The 21245-nt window shown below is 44.9% G+C and overlaps 1 long non-coding RNA gene across 1 annotated transcript; it reads left to right on the forward strand.

The window, feature by feature from the left end:
- Positions 1–4442: 4442 nt before the first annotated feature.
- LOC142818855 (uncharacterized) lies at positions 4443–20785 on the forward strand. Its single transcript, XR_016347040.1, has 3 exons — positions 4443–5089; positions 13102–13193; positions 17900–20785. It is a non-coding gene; the product is annotated as an uncharacterized LOC142818855 (long non-coding RNA).
- Positions 20786–21245: the final 460 nt, after the last annotated feature.

Below are 21245 nucleotides of genomic sequence, written 5' to 3' on the forward strand. Positions count from 1 at the left end.
ATTAGAAACGATCACGCCTTTTCCTTCCCTTTTGGCTTCGTTAGCCATTAGAGGAGGAAATCAGGGGAAAAACAATGTGCTGTACTGAACAGGTCCTTACAGAGAACCCCAGGAGATCATTTGTTCTTCCCTCTTTGGATGTGAGATCTTGCGGAGGGGAGAAATAATGACAAAAAATCAGGCTCACTGCCAGGGAGGTGGGGTGTAGAGGGTAGTTGCCCCGGGGCCCAGCGATTCAGAAGGGCCTAGAGCTCCCGGCTGCTGCCACTGCTACAACACCCATACCAAAACCAAAATAAGTCTTTCACGATGTAGGGACAACGCTTGCTCCACTGATGTCAATGGCAAAGCTCCCATTGATCTGAATAGGAGCAGGACTGGGCCCAGTGCCTGTGTTAATGTTTCTACCTACTCCTAAAGGCTTTTCCATTTTACTATAGATTCCATTACTATGATGAGTATATTCCAAAGTACATGGGTCTTAATTACATGTGTTTGTGGGCTGAATCCTGTCGTCTTTACTCAAAGAAACTGCCCATTATTTTCAAAAGGCATTTAGCCGGGCAGAGGACCGCATAAGGGGTGCAGGATTTGGTTAGTCCCTTTTCCTCTCCGCTCCCCGCTGTAGGATATAGGAGCTGTAGACAGGTGACCAGTGACTCTCAGAGAACTCCTGTGGGGCTGAGGGGCTATTGTAGATGCAAGGGGCAAACCAGAGGCTGGGGTTAGAAATGTAAGAAGTCACATCAGGAGTGGGAGGGGTCAGGGCCATCATGCAAGGGAAGTGGCTGTAATTTCGAACAGCTCCTGGGCCTGCTCAAGTGACCTTAAGGCCATTTTGGCCCCTGAGCAGCTCCAAACTAGGAGAGTGCAAAGGTGCCAGAAAGCACCGTAGTTCCCTCCCTGCCCCCAGGCTGCACCTTCTCTCTTGTGCCTCTCGGATGTTCAACACAATCTCAGCCAAGGGGATTATTTACAATGGTCGTCAGGAATCTTTGCCTGCGTTTATGTACAACGTAGCGTAACCTCAGTGGGTTCTGGCTGGTCAAGGAAATACACATCCTGTGCATTGTACTTTAGGGATGTTAGATTTAGATTAACTAATTGAACAGTTGATGGGATTTCCATTGATTATTCAATTAGTTGGCAAGGGTGCCTCCACCTTTGAACTGTAGCAAGAGCCCTTCTAGGCTCTTGCTACAGTTCAAAAGCGGAAGCCCCGCAGAGAGCACGGGGACAGCAGGGGACTGGCCCCATGCTCCCTGCAGTGCCTGAGCCTTTGAAATGTACGAGAGCCCCAGGTGGGGCTCTTGTACATTTCAAAAGCAGAATCGCAGCAGAACTGGCGTGACCAAAGACTGCTTCAGTCCCCGCTTGTGCCATTTCCCCCTGGGCCTCTACCTCCCCTGCCCCCCGTAGAGATGGTGCTGGGAGGGGAACCGGCTTTTAAGAAAACAGAATTGTGCCAGAAAGGGAGCGTCACTAAAACAAACAAAATCATTGCCCCTTAGATTGAATAGCTGGGTGCAGGAGAAATCCTGGGACAAACTATACTCGTACAGAGAAGTAGGAACTAACAGAATAGCATCTAATATCATTGTAGTCTAAGAGGGGCTGAGCATTTGGCGGCGTCCATGTAACTCTCAGGACCTGGCCCATAAAATATACTGGAGTGTAAATCACAGATCTATTTTGCATCCTCCCCCATGGAACCCACGACCCCTCACCATGGCATGATTCCCTTCGAGTGGCGGCTGGGCCATTAATAGATCTTAATGAGCCTGCTACAACCTCAGCTAATAGAACTGAACTCTTTAGCTCAACCAGCGAGGATCGTGCTTTAGCACCTAGAAGTCTCAATCCCCACTGGTGATAGGTCAGTCGTCCCAGGGCATGGGAAAGGATCAGAGCATGAAAGAGCCAATTCTGCAAGAAATTAGGTAGGAGTAACCTTATGCACATGCGTAGTCCCCTTGAGTTCAACAGCAAGACTGGGATGAGTAAAGTTATTCATATGCATAAATATTTGCAGAATAGGGCCTAGAGCAACAAAATACTGCTGCACTGAGCAGCACAGTATGGGGAGAAGGTGAGCAGCCCTCAGTACTGAAGGAACAGATTAAAGACTGATTAGAAAAGCTGGGCATGCCCAAGTCCATTGGGCCAGATCTAACGCAATGGAGAGAGTTGGCTCATGTGATTGCAGAGCCATTGGCCACTCTCTTTGACAATTCTGTGATCAGGAGAGATCCTGGATGACTGGAAAAAGGCGCATGTAGTGCCCATCGTTAAAAAGAAGAAGCTGGGGAACTACAGACCAATCAGCCTGACCTCAGTCCCTGGAAAAATCATGGAGCAGGTCCCTCAAGGAATCCATTTTGAAACAATTGGAGGACAGGAAGGTGATTGGGAATGGACAACATGGATTCACCAAGGGCAAGTCATTCCTGGCCAACCTAATTGCCTTCTCTGAGATAAATGGCTCTGTTGATATGGGGAAAGTGGTGGGCATGATATACCTTGACTTTAGCAAAGCTTTTAATAAGATCTCCCACATTTCTTTAACTTGTTGGCAAGAATACTATGGGCAAGGCATGGGTGAATGGATTATAAGGTGGATAGAAAGCTGGCGAGATCGTCAGGCTCAACGGGTAGTAGTCAATGGTTTGATGTCTAGTTGGCAGCCAGTATCAAACAGAGTGCCAGAGGGGTTGGCTGTGTGGCCAATTTTGTTCAACATTCTCAGCAAATTTGCGGATGACACTAAGCTGGAAAGGAGAGGTAGAGACCTGGTGGGTAGAGAAACGGATCAGAGTGACTTATCCAAATTGGAGAGTTGGGCCTAAAGGAATCTGATGAGGTTCAACAAGGACAAGTGCAGAGTCCTGCACTTAGGGTGAAAGAATCCCAAGCACTACAGCAGGGGTGAGGAACCGTTTTGGGGTTGGGGGCCACTGACCCACAGAAAAATCAGTCTGGGGCTGCACATAAGTGAGAAAAAAACCCCACCCTCACCAGCATGGGCTCCCCAATGTTGGGGGGGGGGGGCTGAGCCTCAAAGGGGTTGGATCCAGGGCAGCTGGGGGGCTGCATCCAGCCCCTGGGCCTTAGGTTCCCCACCCCTGCACTACGGGCTAGGAACTAACTGGCTAAGCAGCAGTTCTACAGAAAAGGAACTGGGGATTACAGTGGATGAGAAGCTGGATATGAGTCAACAACTTAGCCTTGATGCCAAGAAGAGAGTGGAATTTTGGAATGCATTCGTAGAAGCCTTGCCTGCAGATCAAGGAAAGTGATTATTCCCCTCTATTTTGTACTAGGGAGGCTGCATGTGGAGAACTGCATCCAGTTCTGGGTCCCACACTACAGAAAAGATGTGGACAAATTGGAGAGAATCCCACAGAGGCGATGAATGCTTAGGGGCCGGAGCACACGACTTGTGAGGAGAGGCCGAGGGAACTGGGCTTATTTATTCTGCAGAAGAGAAGAATAAGGGGTGGGGATTTAATAGGAGTCTTCAACTACCTGAAGGGACGGCTCCTAAGAGGATGGAGTCAGGTTATTCTCAGGGTTGGCACATGACAGAACAAGACACAATGGTCTCAAGTTGCAGTGGGGGAGATCTAGGTGGGATATTAGGTAAAACTATTTCCCTAGGAGGATGGTGAAGAACTGGAATGGGTTACCTAAAGTTGGTCCTGCTTTGGGCAGAGGGTTGGACTCTATGATCTCCTCAGGTCTCTTCTAGTCCTATGATTCTACCTAGGGAGGTGGTGGAATCTCCGTGTGTAGAGGTTTTTAAGTCCTGGCTTGATACAACCCTGGCTGGGGTGATTTAGTTGGGGTTGGTCCTGCTTTTAGCAGAGGGTTGGACTTGATGATCTCCGCGGGTCTTTTCCAACTTTAATCTTCTATGGTTCTGTTAAAATAGGGTCAGGATGAAAGCTGCAGAGTAAAACTTGCCTATTTTTTTCTGCTTTGAGTTTGCATGGCGCACAACTATCATAGTGTGCAGCATTTCAGAGCGATTCCTCCTGCATGCTTATGGCATGCCTATTTAAACTGAATCCAGCTGTTTCTCAGAGGCAAAAATAAGGACTTTCACGCCAAAGAAAGACCATTGATGTTTACAGAGAACAAATCTGGGTCTGTGGAAATATTCACTTATTTTGCTTGCAGAAAGATTAGTTACATCACCTAGAACTTACATGGCATTTGGTCATTTTTTTATCAATATCTGATGTTGTTTTGTTCCATAGTAACAGGAGCAGCAAAATTTTTACAAATTGATGGAAAGTAGTGTTTCTCTTATGAATTCACGTTTCATCTAGCAGGCTGTTCATGCAGACAGGAAAAATAACAGGGAAAGCTGAACAAGCCAGGGAACAAATCAAACAATAGGATGTAAAGGGTGATCAGGGCTGGAGAAAATGAATCTGGGGAAAAACAGGGAGTAATAGCTCAATGACTAACCATACATACAGTTCAAGAACTATGCACAGGGCAAAGCACTGTAATGCACTGGTAATGTGTGTATGTATCGTTGCTGTTTGTTGGATGGAATCAGAACTGTCCAACGTCACGTCTTAGCCCCTATAATGCTCATGGAAACTTTTTTACATACCTCCAATAGTAGGAGCCTTGTATTTATTTTCTGTGGGAATCTTTTTTTTTTTTTTTTACTTTTGGCCTACACTGAGCCCCCTTTTTTATTCTTTTCTCTGCAATCATAAGGTCTAAAACCATTTTTAATTACACTGAAATGGTCTCATGGCTTAAGGTGCTCGGGCTTTAAGAAAAACACTAACTGTCACAACATTTTTTATAAACTCATGACAGTTGGCCTGAGTTCTATTCCAGTTGTCCCTGTAAGTTTGATTAGCACAGGGCATAGTCCTGGTTAGAATTGTTGGGAAACATTGATGCAAGTGAAATGGGAATGGCGAGTAGGCATGAAAAACACAACCAAAATATCATGAATACTTTCATGACTTCTCATCTTTGTTTTCCTTTCAGCTCTAATACTGAATGAGGAGCCCTAGACATCCTGGGTTTGATATGCTGTACTAGAAAGATTAATCAGAAGAAGGTAAGTCTGAGCATTTTTTTTTTTGAGGGATGGCAGTGGTGCTGTGGAGATAAATTTGTCAGATCAGGGCCTGAAATGCAGAGGAAATGTTGAGCACCTGCAATTCTCCTTGGCTCTGACACAGGATCAGACACAGGCCCTTTAACAATATTTGCTCAGCATGCTTTTAATCACTGTGTTGAGAGTTGCTAATATGAATACACTTGCCATATGCTTGGGTTTCTTTTCCTAAGCTAAATGAGTGTTTATGCCTTTTCATGCAGTGCTCTGTATTCAACCTTCCAGCAGCATTTCCCTGTCTTGTTCTGATGGGTACAGAACATCTGATCTGTTCCTGTTCTTGGTCTCATTTCACTACTGCCTGGAAAGGCCGGGCATTTTGAAATTCCAGAACTGTTTGACTTATTTGGGACCTGATTAACAGGAATACATCTGGAGTTACATGAGAGGGGCCTGGATTTCTGGTGTGCTCACAGCCTGCTCCCTTCACACCACAGCCTCAGAAATAAAAACAAACAAATCTGAAATTAGTTTTTCCTCCCGGGCAAGAAAAATTTAACTGCTGCCGTCAATGTGTCTGGCCAAGAGAGATCTGAAGCTATTGCCCCAACATGGGAGAATTGTCGGGGGTGTTACTTAACTAATGGTAGGCCTACAAAAAAGGAGCATCAGGGCTAGTGTCCCCTCTAAATTTTCCATGCATGTGTGGATTTTTTTCCACCCATGTGCAGAATAAATGTTATGCACACTGAGGCATGCATGAATGTGCACCAACAATAGAAACAAAACACCTAGCTGTGGGCGCTCTGCTAATCAGCTGGGTGGCATCTGAATCTCTCCTGAGCAGCCGTACAAGTGCCCAGCTTATAGGCAACACTGATTAGGGCTCTGCTGGGGAATTTCTCTGTGAAAATAGCACTAGATCCTGGGATCTAGTGGGAGGACAATGAAATCAAACCATTGCCTCTGGGCTGCGGCTCAGGAAAGCTGAACTGTAACGTGTGAGCAGCCTGGGAGCTGGATGAGTGCTCTGGAATCTGCCCTATTAAAAATAGGCAGAACTTGGGATGAGTCTTTGCAGAGGCCTGTGAGCTAGGAATGTTAAATATCGGTTAATCGAATAGTTGATTAACCCCATGAATTTTTATTGGTTACGTGACTATTCTATAGTCCCTGGTGGTGCGGCTGGCAGCCAGTGCACTCCAGCCCCACTCCCAAGTTGCTCCCTGCCATTCCACGCTGCTGCCTCTGTATCAGAGGCAGCAGTGCAGGGTGCCAGGCAGGAGCTGGTCCATGAGGGGAGCCAGTTTAAAAACCAGCTCTCCTTGCGGACTGGCTGCCTGTCGCCTCATGCTGCTGTCTCTGATACACAGGCAGCAACGCAGGGTGGCAGCATCCCCTGTCCGGGGCTTCGGGAGGGCAGGACGCTGTGCTCCTAGACCCGGCATGAGCCCAGGACTGAGCCAGGCTGCTGGCCAGCCTGCTAAAACATTTACTGGCAAGGGGGGAGGAAATGCATGTAATCTATAGCATTAACCGATAAGCTTTTGCTTATCAGTTAATCGGTTAATCAACTACACTGTTGCATCCCTACTGTGAGCAGAATGTGCATCCTGCTGTAGGAGGAGATGGGCAGGTAGCCAAGCACTGAGGGAGACTTCAAGCCAGATGTTTAAAGTTCTGTAGACACTTGTAGCTGCACAGGCCTATGATGGGATTTTCAGAGTGACCTAGGTGTCTGACTTGCATTGTTTGCCATGTAAGTGCTTTTGAAAACCCCACTGGGCATCTATTGGCAACCAAAGGTGCCTAAATCCATTTAGAAACCTGGCTCTTTCCCTGTAAGAATGGTAGATTCCAAGAATCAATAAAGTTCTCTTTCACAACCTGAGTGTTGTGTTTCCATGTGTAACCCACACATTCCTGGGGAGTTTCCAAACCCGCCTGGACACAGAGAACAGAACACACCCCTTACAAAAATCCCTCTTTCTGTTCCAAAACTGTTCTCTCTCTGGCGAGGTGCAGCTTGGGATTCAGTGAGGCCGTTAGCAAATCATTGCGGGGCCGGTCCGTTAAATGGCAGCTCTTTTGTGTTCTATGTAGTGCCAGGTGGTGTAAATTGGCATTGACTCACTGTCTTCAGTGGAGCAGTGCTGACTTACACCACTTGACTCGGGACTGAGCCCATAGTTTTTGATGGCTGCTTTAAATCTTATTGTGGGAAATTCTCACTAACGTTTGGGCTCGATCTGTTTCCATCACGGGCTGATGAGAGGCAGGGAGGAGGTGCAGTAGGCCCAGAAGGACATCCTAGCCGGAAAATACCATGGCTGGGAGGGTAGTTGTTTTTGTAAAGGATCACAAACACATTGTGGTCCAGTTTCCTCTAACAGTGGCTCTTAGTGATTTTTTTTTTAAATAACTTCCTGGCATCCAGGATCTGTGGAGTAGTTCAACAGCTTAAAAAATGAATGTTGCATGGATCATCTGCATTTATTAGGTCATCCCAGCCCCCATGCCTTGGTCATGCCTTGACTCTGTGCTGTCATGCACAAGTACTTCCCTTGCAGCTTGATCCTGCACCATTGTCAATGTTTGTCTGAATTCATGGGAGGCTGAATCAAGCACCTACTCATTGGGATTCTGTCGAGAGAAAGTCGTTTTTTTCCTGGCTGTGCTCCTCTTTCTCAGCTAAGATAGCCGAGACCATAAAGGCCCGTGAAATAAGGCAGTTACCTAATTGTTGCATGAGCACCAAAAGGTCTCCTGACAGGAAGCAGTGCATTAGGAATTGGTTTAGTTGCAGAAGTGACTGACTCCAAGTCCCATAATAGGTTGAATGTCTTCTAATGCACTCTTAGAAAAACACATCAACACAGATGTCAGGTGGCAGGCCTGGATGGCCTGAATTCTTTTGATTTGTCTGTTGAGAAGTGCAATTGTTAAGCACCCTTCAAACACCGAGTGGCTGTCGGGTAGATTGATTGCCTCATATAGTGAAGTCAGGAATTCCTTCTCCATCTAATTGTCACTCACTCTGGGCGTGTCTACACAGCCCAGTTATTTTGAAATAACTGACATTATTTTGAATGAACAATGCGAGCTTCTACACAGCAATTTAGTTATTTCAAAATAAATTTGAAATAACGAGCGGCTTATTCCGACTTCCTCATTCCATGAGGAAGAACACCTATTCCAAAATAGCTATTTCGAAATAGCTGTATTGTGGATGCTCAACTGCTGCTATTTCAAAATAGCTCCTCTCCAGAGCCATTCAAACTAATTACTCCCTAGTGCCCACAGGGGCTCTAAACTGAGGTAGCATGTCCACATAAGGGGAGCCTGCCTCGGCCTAATTTTGAGGCTTCCCTGTAGTGTAGACGTGCTATTTTGAAATAAGCTGTTTTGGAGTATTTCTTCTGGAATAGCTTATTTTGAAATAAGTGTGCAGCATAAATGTACCTCACAGAAATGTGGTCCAAGTGTTTTTTCTAGAAGTCCTTAAAGTAATTCTTCCACTCTACTCTGCACAGCTTAGGCCATAGCTGGAGTATTATGTTCAGTTGTGGGTGCCACATTACAGGAAAGATGTGGAAAAATTGGAGGGGAGGGGAGTCCAGAGGAGAGCAACAAAAATGTTTAAAGGTGCAGGGGACTGGACTTGATGTTCTCTCAAGGTTCCTTCCATTTCTATTCTTGTATGATTCGCATCTCAGGCTTAGCTTGGAGTAAATATCTTTCAGGAAACTAGGGCTCCGTTTTCTAACCTGGGCAAGCCCATAGGAGAGCCCATGCTATAACAACATGCTATATTGTTTCTATAGGCTTTTTCAAGCCTGAACGGAAGATTTTGATTATGGACCCAAACGCCTTCTAAATGTGAGGGGGTTTGAATCTGATGCTATAGATCAGCTCTGGATCCAAACTGTTTCAAATTTCAGAGTGCTGATTTAAGTATTATGAATCGTCAAATCCATGGTCTGCTTCTCAATTTGACATACTATAGGTACACGGTAGAGCAAGTGCTGGATGAATAGTATTTGCAGATAGCTCTGAAATTATTCCGTATAGGCCTGTGACTGTTTTCTGCAATTTGACAATTTCCTGAGAGAGCTTAACAATAGCCATCAAATGATTCACTTTTTTGGGAGCCGGGGATTAATTTTATTTGTGAAGATTTTTCCCCCCACTCTGTGACCAGAACTAGTGTTTGAACCCCTAAATGCTAACATGAATGGGAGAGCTGGCGTTCAGTTCTACTTGAAAACTGGTCCCGGGCCCTCAACTCAAACTCTGTGATTTGAAAACTCTGTCTTTGCGTTTGACGCACACGTCACTTCCAGGTTGGATACACTTGGTTCTCGAAGCCAGCTAACAATGTCTGCTGGGATCTGAAGTGGCCGTGGTACCGGTGATTCATCCTATCTCAACGCAGCCTCAGTCTGATGTTTTGCTCCTCCGCCTCCATCTGATTGCTAGGCTGTACTATTTCTTTACCTGAAGAAAGACTCTTGTACTTTCTGTATTGTGGCTCTTCCTAATCTAGTTGTAGGCCTATTGCCTGGAGTGGGAAAGACTTTCAATCACTTCTGGTGCAGCTTGGAAAAGAAGAGACTAAGCGAGGATATGATAGAGGTCTATAAAATCATGAGTGGTGTGGAGAAAGTGAATAAGGAAAAGTTATTTACTTGTTCCCATAATATAAGAATTAGGGGCCACCAAATGAAATTAACGGGCAGCAGTTTTAAAACAAATATAAAGAAGTTCTTCACACAGTGCACAGTCAACCTGTGGAACTCCTTGCCTGAGGAGGTTGTGAAGGCTAGGACTATAACAGGGGTTAAAAGAGAACTAAATAAATTCATGGAGGTTAAGTCCATTAATGGCTATTAGCCAGGATGGGTAAAGAATGGTATTCCTAGCCTCTGTTTGTCAGAGGGTGGAGATGGATGGCAGGAAAGAGATGGCTTGATCATTACCTGTTCGGTTCACTCCCTCTGGGGTACCTGGCATTGGCCACTGTCAGTAGACAGGATACTAGGTTGGATGGACCTTTGGTCAGACCCAGTATGGCTGTTTTTACATTCTTATGTTCTTAGATTTCAAAAGAATTAAAGTCTCAAATCTCTTGCGAACCAACTAGATATGAGCTGATGGCAGCTTCCTTCTGTTAGCCTGGGAAAGAGAGAGGAAAGAGAAGATACTGGTCTGATTTTTTTCCACTCTTCTTCTAAGACAACCTGGGTTGTGTGTGCGGGATTTGTTTTAATGTTTATTTAGTTAAGGGATAACAATCTTCCAATCTTATCAGGTTTATTTATAACAGGGGTAGAGGGGAGAGCCTGCGGTCCATACACAGTTCGTCAGGGTTAGCCACTGGCAGGCTGCCGGATGCTTTGTTTACTTGAGTATCCACAGCCATGGAGCCCCACAGCTCCAAGTGGCTGCGGTTCGCTGTTCCTGGCCAATGGGAGCTGTGGGAATTAGTGGCGTTAGTTCAAATTCACTTTGATAGGCACTACACAGGCAAACTGCTAGTTCGAACTTAATTTGAACTAGCGGAGCGCTTAATTTGAACTAGGTAAACCTCATTCTATGAGGACTAACGCCTAGTTCGAATTAAGTAGTTCGAATTAAGGGCTGTGTAGCCACTTAATTCGAACTAGTGGGAGACTAGCCCTCCCCAGCTTTCCCTGGTGGCCACTCTGGGCACCACCAAGGAAACTCTTCTGCCCCCCCTCCCAGTCCCGGAGCCCTTAAAGGGGCACGGTCTGGCTACGGTGCCCATGCCAGGTGCAAGCCTGCCAGCACCCAGCCAGCAGACCCTGCACCTGGCATGGCACGAACCAGCTACCCGCTGCCACCCAGCCCTCCGCCTCTTCCTGGGACCAGGCTGGCGGCTCCCGGGAGCCTGCCCAGGTCCGCAAGAGGCGGGCGCCCACCAGGTCTAGTGCGGAGATCGTGGACCTCATCCACGACCTCTGCACTAGGCACAGGAAAGTGGCCGTCTAGGGCAGGGTAGCTGCCAGCCTAGCCACCCAGGAGCAGGTTTGCATGAAAATCAGGGTGGTCTAGTGAGACCCCCGACCTTGAGCCCTGAGCTTACAATGGCCGTACTGGGTCAGACCAAAGGTCCATGTAGCCCAGTAGCCTGTCTGCCGACAGCGGCCAACACTAGGTACCCTGGAGGGGATGGACCAAAGACAATGACCAAGCCATTTGTCTCGTGCCATCCCTCTCCAGCCTTCCACAAACAGAGGTCAGGGACACCATTTCTACCCTCTGGCTAATAGCACTCCATGGACCCAACCTCCATGACTTTATCTAACTTCTCTTTAAACTCTGTTCTAGTTCTAGCCTTCACAGCCTCCTGCAGCAAGGAGTTCCACAGGTTGACTATTTGCTTTGTGAAGAAGAACTTTCTGTTATTAGTCTGAAGCCTGCTACCCATTCATTTCATTTGGTGTCCTCTAGTCCTTCTATTATGGGAACTAATGAAGAACTTTTCTTTATGCACCCTCTCTACACCATTCATGCTTTTATAGACCTCTATCATATGCCCCCTCGGTCTCCTCTTTTCTAAGCTGAGAAGTCCCAGTCTCTTTAGCCTCTCTTCATATGGGACCTGTTCCAAACCCCTGTTCATTTTAGTTGCCCTCCCCTCTCCCATCCTCTCTCTTTCCCTCTCCCACCTCCTTTTCCCAGTCTCCCCGAGTTTTGTTCAATAACGAGAGTTTCTATTTTTGAACACACGTGTCCTTTATTTTGTACATCAGGAAGGGGGGCTAGGGAGGGGTAAGTGGAAGGAGGTGAGGGAGGAATGGGGTACAAGCCACCGATGGGGAGGACTGGGGTGGCTCTGTGGGCTCCTCGGGGAGGAAGCGCTCCTGCAGCCCCCCGATTGACCCCCCCCCGGATGGCAGCCTGCGGCAAGTGCAGCCGGGCTGATGGCCGAGTCCTGTGATATGCCGAGTGTGGGCATTCAGGGTACTCCAAGCCAGGACTGCTTTGCTGTCCCTCATCAAGTTAGACAAGCGAGCGGGGAACCCCTGAGAACTGTCTGTCCGGGGTGGGGGTCAGGTCCCTTTAAGCACAGCCCTCGGCTAGCCTGAGACAGCAGCTCCACGCTCTAAGTCCTAATCTGATGCCCTGACGGCACTGCTTCCAGCCATCCTTAACCTCAGTTCAGGGTCCACTCAATGTAGACATGCTAGTTCGAATTAGCAAAATGCTAATTCAAACTAGTTTTTAGGTCTAGATGCACTAATTCGAATTAGCTTAGTTCGAATTAACTAATTAGTAGTAGTGTAGACATACCCTGGCAGTGTGAACAGAAGCCTATCACATGCAGCAAATGACAAAGCCGGGTGAGAAGGTGATTTTTCTAGTTGTTTAATGATGCTGCTTTGCCGTGGGGAGACGGCGGAGCGTCAGAGAGCCAATACCTCTTAGTCAAATAAACACAGCCCAACTAGCGTGAGGTTGTCTACCCTCAGAGCAGATCGGGGTTTGTCTCCACAGAAAGAGCAACGCATTTCATTGGTGTTTCATGCTCCCCTTTTATAGTATCCGTCTCTTTCCTAAGTGCCAAATGGTGGCACTGCTGCCCTCCATGAGTCTTGCTGTTGATCTAGGACCAGGACCTGGCCGGTGTCCATTAAAATTTCCCAACCATTGTTTCGCTCTGTCCAAATGAACACACGGCGTGGCTGCTGGAGCATTTCCTTTGACCACTTTGGCTTCCTTGCAGAGATGGGGCCCGAGGATCTGTTTCTGGCTTTGCAACCCTCTGCAAGTTATTTCTCTGCACGTTTATTTTTAATTGCATCCTTCGTCTAGTCTATATAGAGTGTAAGCTCTTTGGGGCAGGGACGGTCTTTTCATGGGTGAGTGTGTGCTGAGCACAATGGGTCCCCAATCTTGTCTGAGGCTTTACTGTAGTACAAATATTGAATCATCCCATTTCCCCTGGGACATGATAGTAATCTGTCTTCTGTCCTCTGAACTTTTAGGTACAGCTACATTGGTATAAGAAGCAAATGTAAACTGTTTCAAATTCAATAATCACCATCACTCCAAGATTGCCAAGCCCTTTTCAAAGGAGGTGAGTACCATTATCCCGGTTACACAAGTGGGGAAACTGAGGCACGGAGAGGGAAATTGACTGATAGACTCATGGACTTTAAGGTCAGAAGGGACCATTATGATCATCTAGTCTGACCCCCTGCACAATGCAGGCCACAGAATCTCACCCACCCCCTCCTAGAATAATCCTCTCACCTATATCTCAGATATTGAAGCCTTCAAATAGTTTGAAGACCCCAAGATGCAGAGAATCCTCCAGCTGTGATCTACACCCCATACTACAGAGGAAGGCAAAAAACCTCCAGGGCCTCTGCCAATCTACCCTGGAGGAAAATTCCTTCCCGACCCCAAATATGGCGATCAACTAAACCCTGAGCATATGGGCAAGACTCACCAGCCAGACACCCAGAAAGTTCTCTATAGTAACTCCTATCATCCCTCCATTGACCTATTTACCACTGATAATGAATGGTCAATTAGTTACCAAGATCATGTTATCTCATCAAACCATCCCCTTCATAAACTCTTCTAGTTTAATCTTGAAGCCAGATAGATCTTTTGCCCCCACTACTTCCCTTGGAAGGCTGTTCCAGAACCTCACTCCTCTAATGGTTAGAAACCTTCATCTAATCTCAAGTCTAAACTTCCTACTAGCCAGCTTATATCCATTTGTTCTTGTGTCCACATTGGTATTAAGCTTAAATAATTATTCTCCCTCCCTGGTATTTATCCCTCTAATATATTTAAACAGTGCAAACATGTCCCCCCTCAGCCTTCTTTTGGTTAAGGTAAAGAAGCCAAGCTCCTTGAGTCTCCTTTCATAAGACAGGTTTTCCATTCCTCGGATCATCCTAGTGGCCCTTCTTTGTACCTGTACCAGTTAGAATTCATCCTTCTTAAACATGGGAGACCAGAACTGCACACAGTATTCCAAATGGGGTCTCACCAATGCCTTGTATAATGGCACTAACACCTCCTTATCCCTACTGGAAATACCTCACCTAATACATCCCAAGACCGTATTAGCCTTTTTCACGGCCGTGTCACAATGGCGGCTCATAGTCATCCTATAATCAACCAGGACTCTGAGGTCCTTCTCTTCCTCCGTTACTTCCAACTCATGTGTCCCCAGCTTATAACTAAAATTCTTGTTATTAATCCCTAAATGCATAACCTTACACTTCTCACTATTAAATTTCATCCTACTGCTATCACTCCAATTTACAAGGTCATCCAGATCTTCCTGTATGATATCCCGATCCTTTTCTGAATTGGCAATATCTCCCAACTTTGTGTCATCCGCAAATTTTATCAGAACACTTCCACTTTTGGTGCCAAGGTCAGCAATAAAAGGAATAAATAAAATTGGCCCCAAAACTGATCCCTGAGGAACTCCGCTAGTAACTTTCGTCCAACCTGACAGTTCACCTTTCAGTATGACCTGCTGTAGTCTTCCCTTTAACCAGTTGCTTATCCACCTCTCAACTTTCATATTAATCCCTATCTTTTCCAATTTAACCAATAATTCCCCATGTGGTACTGTATCAAATGCCTTACTAAAGTCGAGGTAGATTAGATCCACTGCATTTCCTTTATCTAAAAAATCTGTTACTTTCTCAAAAAAGGAGATCAGGTTGGTTTGGCACGATCTACCTTTTGTAAAACCATGTTGTAATTTGTCCCAATTGCCAGTAGCCTCAATGTCTCTAACTACTTTCTCCTTCAAAATTTTTTCCAAGATCTTGCATACTACAGATGTCAAACTAACAGGCCTATAGTTACCCGGGTTGCTTTTTTTCCCCTTTCTTAAAAATAGGAACTATATTAGCAATTCTCCAGTCAAATGGTACAACCCTTGAGTTTAGAGATTTATTTAAAAATTTTGCTAATGGACTTGCAATTTCATGTGCCAGTTCCTTTAATAATCTTGGATGAAGATTATCTGGGCCCCCAATTTACTCCCATTAAGCTGTTCAAGTTTGGCTTTTACCTCGGATATGGTAATATCTACCGCCATATCCTTAGTCCCATTTGTTATGTTACCATTATCCCTAAGCTCTTCATTAGCCTCATTAAAGACTGAAGCAAAGTATTTGTTTAGCTATTGGGCCATTCCTAGATTATCCTTAACCTCCACTCCATCCTTAGTAATTAGTGGTCCTACTTCTTCTTTTTTTATTTTTTTCCTATTTATATGGCTATAAAACCTTTTACTATTGGTTTTAATCCCCTTTACAAGGTCCAACTCTACCTGACTTTTAGCCTCTCTCACTTTGTCCCTACATGCTCTGACCTCAATAAGGTAGCTTTCTTTACTGATCCCACCCATCTTCCACTCCTTATATGCTTTCTGCTTTTTCTTAATCACCTCTCTGAGAAGCTTGCTCATTCAGCTTGGTCTAACACACCTGCCTATAATTTTTTCCCTTTTCTTGGGATACATGCTTCTGACAGCTTCTGCAACTTTAACTTAAAATAATCCCAGGCCTCCTCCACCTCAAGATCCATAATTTCTTTAGTCCAATCAACCTCCCTAACTAATTTCCTTAATTTATTAAAGTTAGCCCTTTTGAAATCAAAAACCCTAGTCTCTGATTTATTTTTGTTTATCCTTCCATTTAATTTGAACTGAATTAGTTCATGATCACTCAAGCCAATGTTGTCTCCTACAACCATTTCATCTATGAGGTCCTCGCTACTCACCAAAACCAAATCTAAAATAGCATCCCCCCTTGTCCAGAGTCAACCAGCATGTCACAAAGGGTGCATCTACACTGCACCATAATTTTGAGATAGCTAGTGTTGTTTTGAAACAACAATGCGAGTGTCTACACAGCCATTCTGTTATTTCAAAATAATTTCGAAATAATGGATGGCTTATTCCGAAATCTGTAAAGCTCATTCTACTAGGAATAACGCCTATTCTGAAATAGCACGTCTAGATTAGGGAAGCCTGCCTCAGACTAATTTTGAGGCTTCCCTGCAGGGTAGACGTGCTATTTTGAAACAAGCTATTTTGGAATAACTATTCTGGAATAGTTTATTTCAAAATAAGCATGCAGTGTAGACGTACCCTCGCAGAGCTGGGGATAGAAACCATGGCTCTGAGTGCCAGCCCAGTGTTGCAGGAACCAGGCCACACTGACTCCTGCAAAGCAGTAGCTTTCATTCTAGCAGTGGAAATGAAACATGAGTTATTCCCAAAGAACAGCAGGGCACATAGGTTTTTATTTTAATTGTTTATTGATAAGGAAAGTTTGTGTGATGCTCTTGGCCAGGGTTGTAACTGATGACATAATGGGTAACATGTTGGTTTCCATCTGCCAGAGTTTGTTCTAGCAGGGATTTTTTCCTAGACTGGTCAAAGCAATGAATCCTGCCTGGGTCATCCAAGACACAGAGAGATAAATGAGTGAGGGTTTAATGCCAGGGCGATTCCTGGTTACATATTCCTGGGGTGATCTTCAAATCTGTGCATCAGACATTGACATTTCGTGGTATAGGATGGGGCTTGATGGTCAGAGCAACTGAGGAGCATTCCATACAGAACTCCCATTGGTGCAATTGATAGGACTTTATAGTCTGTAGCGGAGAATTGCTCTGTTCAATGTTGTATTAAAGCAGCAACCTGACATTCACACTAATCCTTCACACTCTAGGACAGCTCAGTTTACACTGAGTAGATGAAAAGGTGGGTAAAGAGAAGGGAGCTCAGGTTCCTTCCAAGAAAACAGGGCCGTCGTTACAATTTATGGGGCCCTATGCGAGTTATCTAAAGCTGCCTGCTCCTGTGTGGATTCTGCCAGGTCTTGGGGCTTCCCTTGCATCCCCCTATGGCTTCCCTCGACTCCCATTCATGTGCAACTTCTGCTGGGGCTCTGCTTCCCTCTGCCCTCCCTCCAGCATGGCTCCTACCAGGGCTCAGGGCTTCCTTTGTCCTACCCCTCCCGTGTCTTACCACCCATACAAGCTGGCTGATAGGAGCACATGAGCGGAGGGAGGAAGGTGACAGGGCCATGCTGCTAGTGACTGAGAGCAGCCGGGGGAAGTGCAGAACCAGTGGGCAGCAGACAGGGAAGTCCGTAGGTACATGATCACACACTGTTGCATAGGACCACTCAAAAATTTGGTGCCCCATGCAGCCGTGTACTTGGTGTCTTTTGTTGCAGGGCTGTCCTTAGTCATACCAGGGGGGAATTCAATGCGGATGACTTTGCTAATACTCAACTCACCAACAGCTGAGAGCAGCAGACCAGTTAGTTAAGACTGCACAAAGCACTAGGGTCACAATGGACTCATTATTGTTCCTGGTTGATTGTTCACCCTTTCCACTTAGAGCAGACCAAGTGAGCAGGATGTTGTAGGCATGTAGTTCTCTTTGGAATACCAGCTGGGGCTAAATTTTGTTTTCTTTTCATCTCCACATTTCACCAGAATGTAGCAAGGATAGATTTTGTGTGTGGTTTGCACGTGTGTTGAAAACCAGAATATTGCAACTCCCTATGGTGGAAGAATAGAAAGTCAATATTCTGTTGCAAAACTCAGCTGATCATTAAGTGAGGGAAGCAGGACCAATGACACAAACAGGAAGAAAGTGTGATTAGGGAGGTAAACAGAGGAGGCCAGTGAATATAAATGTTGAGTTCTGTTAGCAGCCTGCAGAGAGAGTGTCTGGAAGACTTATTGCTCCATGCAGAGATGGGTGACAAAGGATTTGCTGCACAGGGCATCCGGAGGGTGTAGGAATGGAAACTGACGTGATCCCCCGAATCCAAATCACAGCACTGGCAGGACCTGGGGGCAACATGGGTGAAGCTGCATTTCATCCCGTCATACAAGCAGAAGCAGGAGAGGCAAAAGTTAGCATCTGGCTAGTTACATGGAGAAAAGGTAACTGCAAGGATGAAGGTCAGTGTCAGATTATTTCAGGAAAGGAACTGTTTGAGAGCAGAGACACTTTGTTTTGCGTTCTTTTCTGTACAATGCCTGCACTTTGTACATGGGATTATGGGCTCCAGTAAGGCAGCAAGATGTCCTGTCAACTCTACCACCTGTGTGGCGTCGAGTAACTCTTACATGAATCAGGGGAACCCAAACAACACAATTTATTGGGGGCAGTTTTCCGGGTGAACTTTTAAAAATGTTGTTGGGATAAAAATAACAAATGTGTTGATAAATATTTACACTTCTTGCTACTGAACCCTAGCATGCCTTAATTCATAATATATACAGCGTAATGGCATGTACCGTGGGCTGCTTTATGTGGGATGCAAGTGAATAAATCCAGCCACACAGCTGAAAGCACCTTAATTCCATTATCAAAATTCCGTATGTACATTTGTCGGAAGCTTACCAAACTTCTGCTGTGTGAGTATCCCTGAGGCAGCCTCAGGTTTAGCGTTCAGATCAATTCCTCAATCTCAAGAGATTAGCAAAACTAACATGGATGATATTTTTGCATATAGTTCAACTATAATTCTTTCTTAAGTAGCTAAATCTCTCTCTCTGAGGTTCAAGATTATTTTATTTGCAAGGATTTCTCTCTTGACATCCTTAAAAAGAATATTTTGGTCAAAGCCTTGCTCAGGTACATCTGTTTGCAATTTACATCTTTTATATTAAGTTTTAAAAACATTTCTGATTAACCAGGTTATATGATCTCTACATTTTATGGGGCTGGTTTCAAGTTAGAAGTTTTGACTATCCAGACATCTGTGTAAAGCAGATTGTTCCAATGTAATTATCTGCTTGTGTGTCCATCACATAGGAAATAAAACAAAAGATATGTAAACAGAAGAAATAACTTTTCCATTTCCATACAATCCACAGCAATAAAACTTAACTTGTGTTCTGTAGTGTGCATCCAGAAGTGTCCATAACAGTTGGGCAGCGGAGAATATCATCTGTAAATGAACATGACTATGTTTTCAGGATCACTTTTTCCATTCCAACCGACCTAAACTTTTTCTCATCCAGGAAACCCTTGTTGTGCCAAAAAGAATACACTGAGCTGATAGTGTGCAAACAGTATGAAGTTTTGAAAGGGGGAACAGTAAATATTTCTGGGACTTGTTTGTCTGTTTGTTCCTGGTCATAGGAAGAACCCTTCAGATAATAATAAAGCTTCTCTATATCAAAACAAAAGGCAAATGGTTTTTAGCAAGTTATTCTAGTTTTACAAAAATGTATTCAGGTCCACAGATCTAGCAGTGAGTCCAGCTTTATCACTAAAACTGGATTTAACTTAGAATATTGAAATATTTCCATGATTTAAGAGTTATTACAGATTGAACCTCCCTAGTCTGGCACCCTCAGGACCTGACTGGCTTGGATCAGGGAATTTGCCAGACCAGGGGAGGTCAATGCACTTTTCTTCCTTGGCCCTGCTGCCATGTGGGGATCTGCTTTTGCCCTGTGGTTTTGCACCTGGGGGGAGGGGCTCTGTGTTCCCCCAGCTACACCTGCTGCTTCTAGGGCTCCACATTCTGCCTGAAAGCTCAGCTACTGCCATGGACTCTCTCTAGCAGCCCTGCTGCCACCCAGGGCTCCACTCTTTTGACCCCCTAGTCTAGCAATGCTCTTGGCACCACAGGATCACTTTGATGATGCCGGGCCAGGAAGGTTGCCAGACCAGCGAAGTCCGGATTACGAAGTTTCTACCTGCAATGGTTTCTCCTGTGTAGCCCTGAGTCACTGGAGATTTTGTTTCGGAAGAGAAGTTAGGTAAAACCGTGAGAGATCAAAGGGGGACTGTAGTTTGAATTGTATAAAACAGATTTCTGTTGAGCACCCTGAACCACTCTTTCAGGGCCTGATCCAAAGACTGTTGAATGAACTTTCAATCAGACCCGGAGCTGACAAGCTGCTACAGACCTACTGAACTCTTGAGTGAAGACTCTTTGAGCAGCTTCCTCAGATAATAGAATTAAAACTTTTGAAAGGGACCCAATAGTTATATAAACATAGGACTATGACCGTGTTTGCAATAAAACTTCCACTGACCTTCTATAAGCTCTGGATTCTCAGGTAGGCAGGCCCAATGTTGAATTTTTGGTCACCACCATTTGCTCAAGTGAGAAGAACCCTACTATATGACATTCTTCCAGAACATGTCATTTCTTTTGGCCACTGACCAAAAAGCCGGACATTATATTCGAATCCAATTAACATTGTTTCATTGCTTGTACCTTATTATGTTGGATGCAAGCTAGATAACCATGATTAATAAATCTGGAGTTCTTTTGCTCATCTAAACTATAGCATGCCTGCAAGTTTTATGAGCAAAGTTGTGCAACAAAGTGAGATTGCACATGTGGACTTAATTTACAAGAAATAACTAGGTTTTTCCAGACGGTGTGCCAAACATCCAGCTATTTTAAATCAACCAGTTGTTTTGGCTTCCTATACTTTTAGCAATGTTTAGATAGCATGAGTTCTCAGTGCTCTGCCTCAAAACCCTATTCCTGACAATTAGTTATATAAGTGGTATTGTTTCTGTACCCTGATTAGATTACTTATGTAACTAACCAATGCAATCCAAACACTGATTGTTACCATACAAAAATAATCTTGCACCATAACTTCATGATTCACCTTCCTTTCCCCCCCCCCCCCAAATCCCTCTTCTGTTCTGTAATGTGATTTGTCCTTTTCATGTGTGTTCATTTTTTTAAATTGTATCCTTTGGTATATATGGTTGTGACTATTTTCTTCCACTATTTGATCTGAGGAAGTGGGTCTGGCCCACGAAAGCTCATCATCTTGTTAGTCTTTAAAGTGCTACATAGTCCTGTATTTTGTTTCATAACTTCATAAGTAATTTATAAAAGGCACCTAGTTTAGTTCCACTGAATGCAATATTTGCACCCTGAGAATTTAAAATTGTGAATAATTTTGCCTGTTAAATATATTTGAGTGTCCTGACTGTCATCTAGGATTCTCCAAACAGGGAATGAAGCCCAGGTAGGAGATGACCTTACCTTGTTATCTCACTGTGGATGGAACAAGTATTTTGCACCAACCATTGCTTGTGAGGTGTATTTGGGGTTAGATACAGATGGAGTTCAGGGTC

Source organism: Pelodiscus sinensis, chromosome 17, assembly GCF_052426305.1.
Source record: "Pelodiscus sinensis isolate ZL-2025 chromosome 17, ASM5242630v1, whole genome shotgun sequence".
NCBI classification, from domain to species: Eukaryota; Metazoa; Chordata; order Testudines; family Trionychidae; genus Pelodiscus; species Pelodiscus sinensis.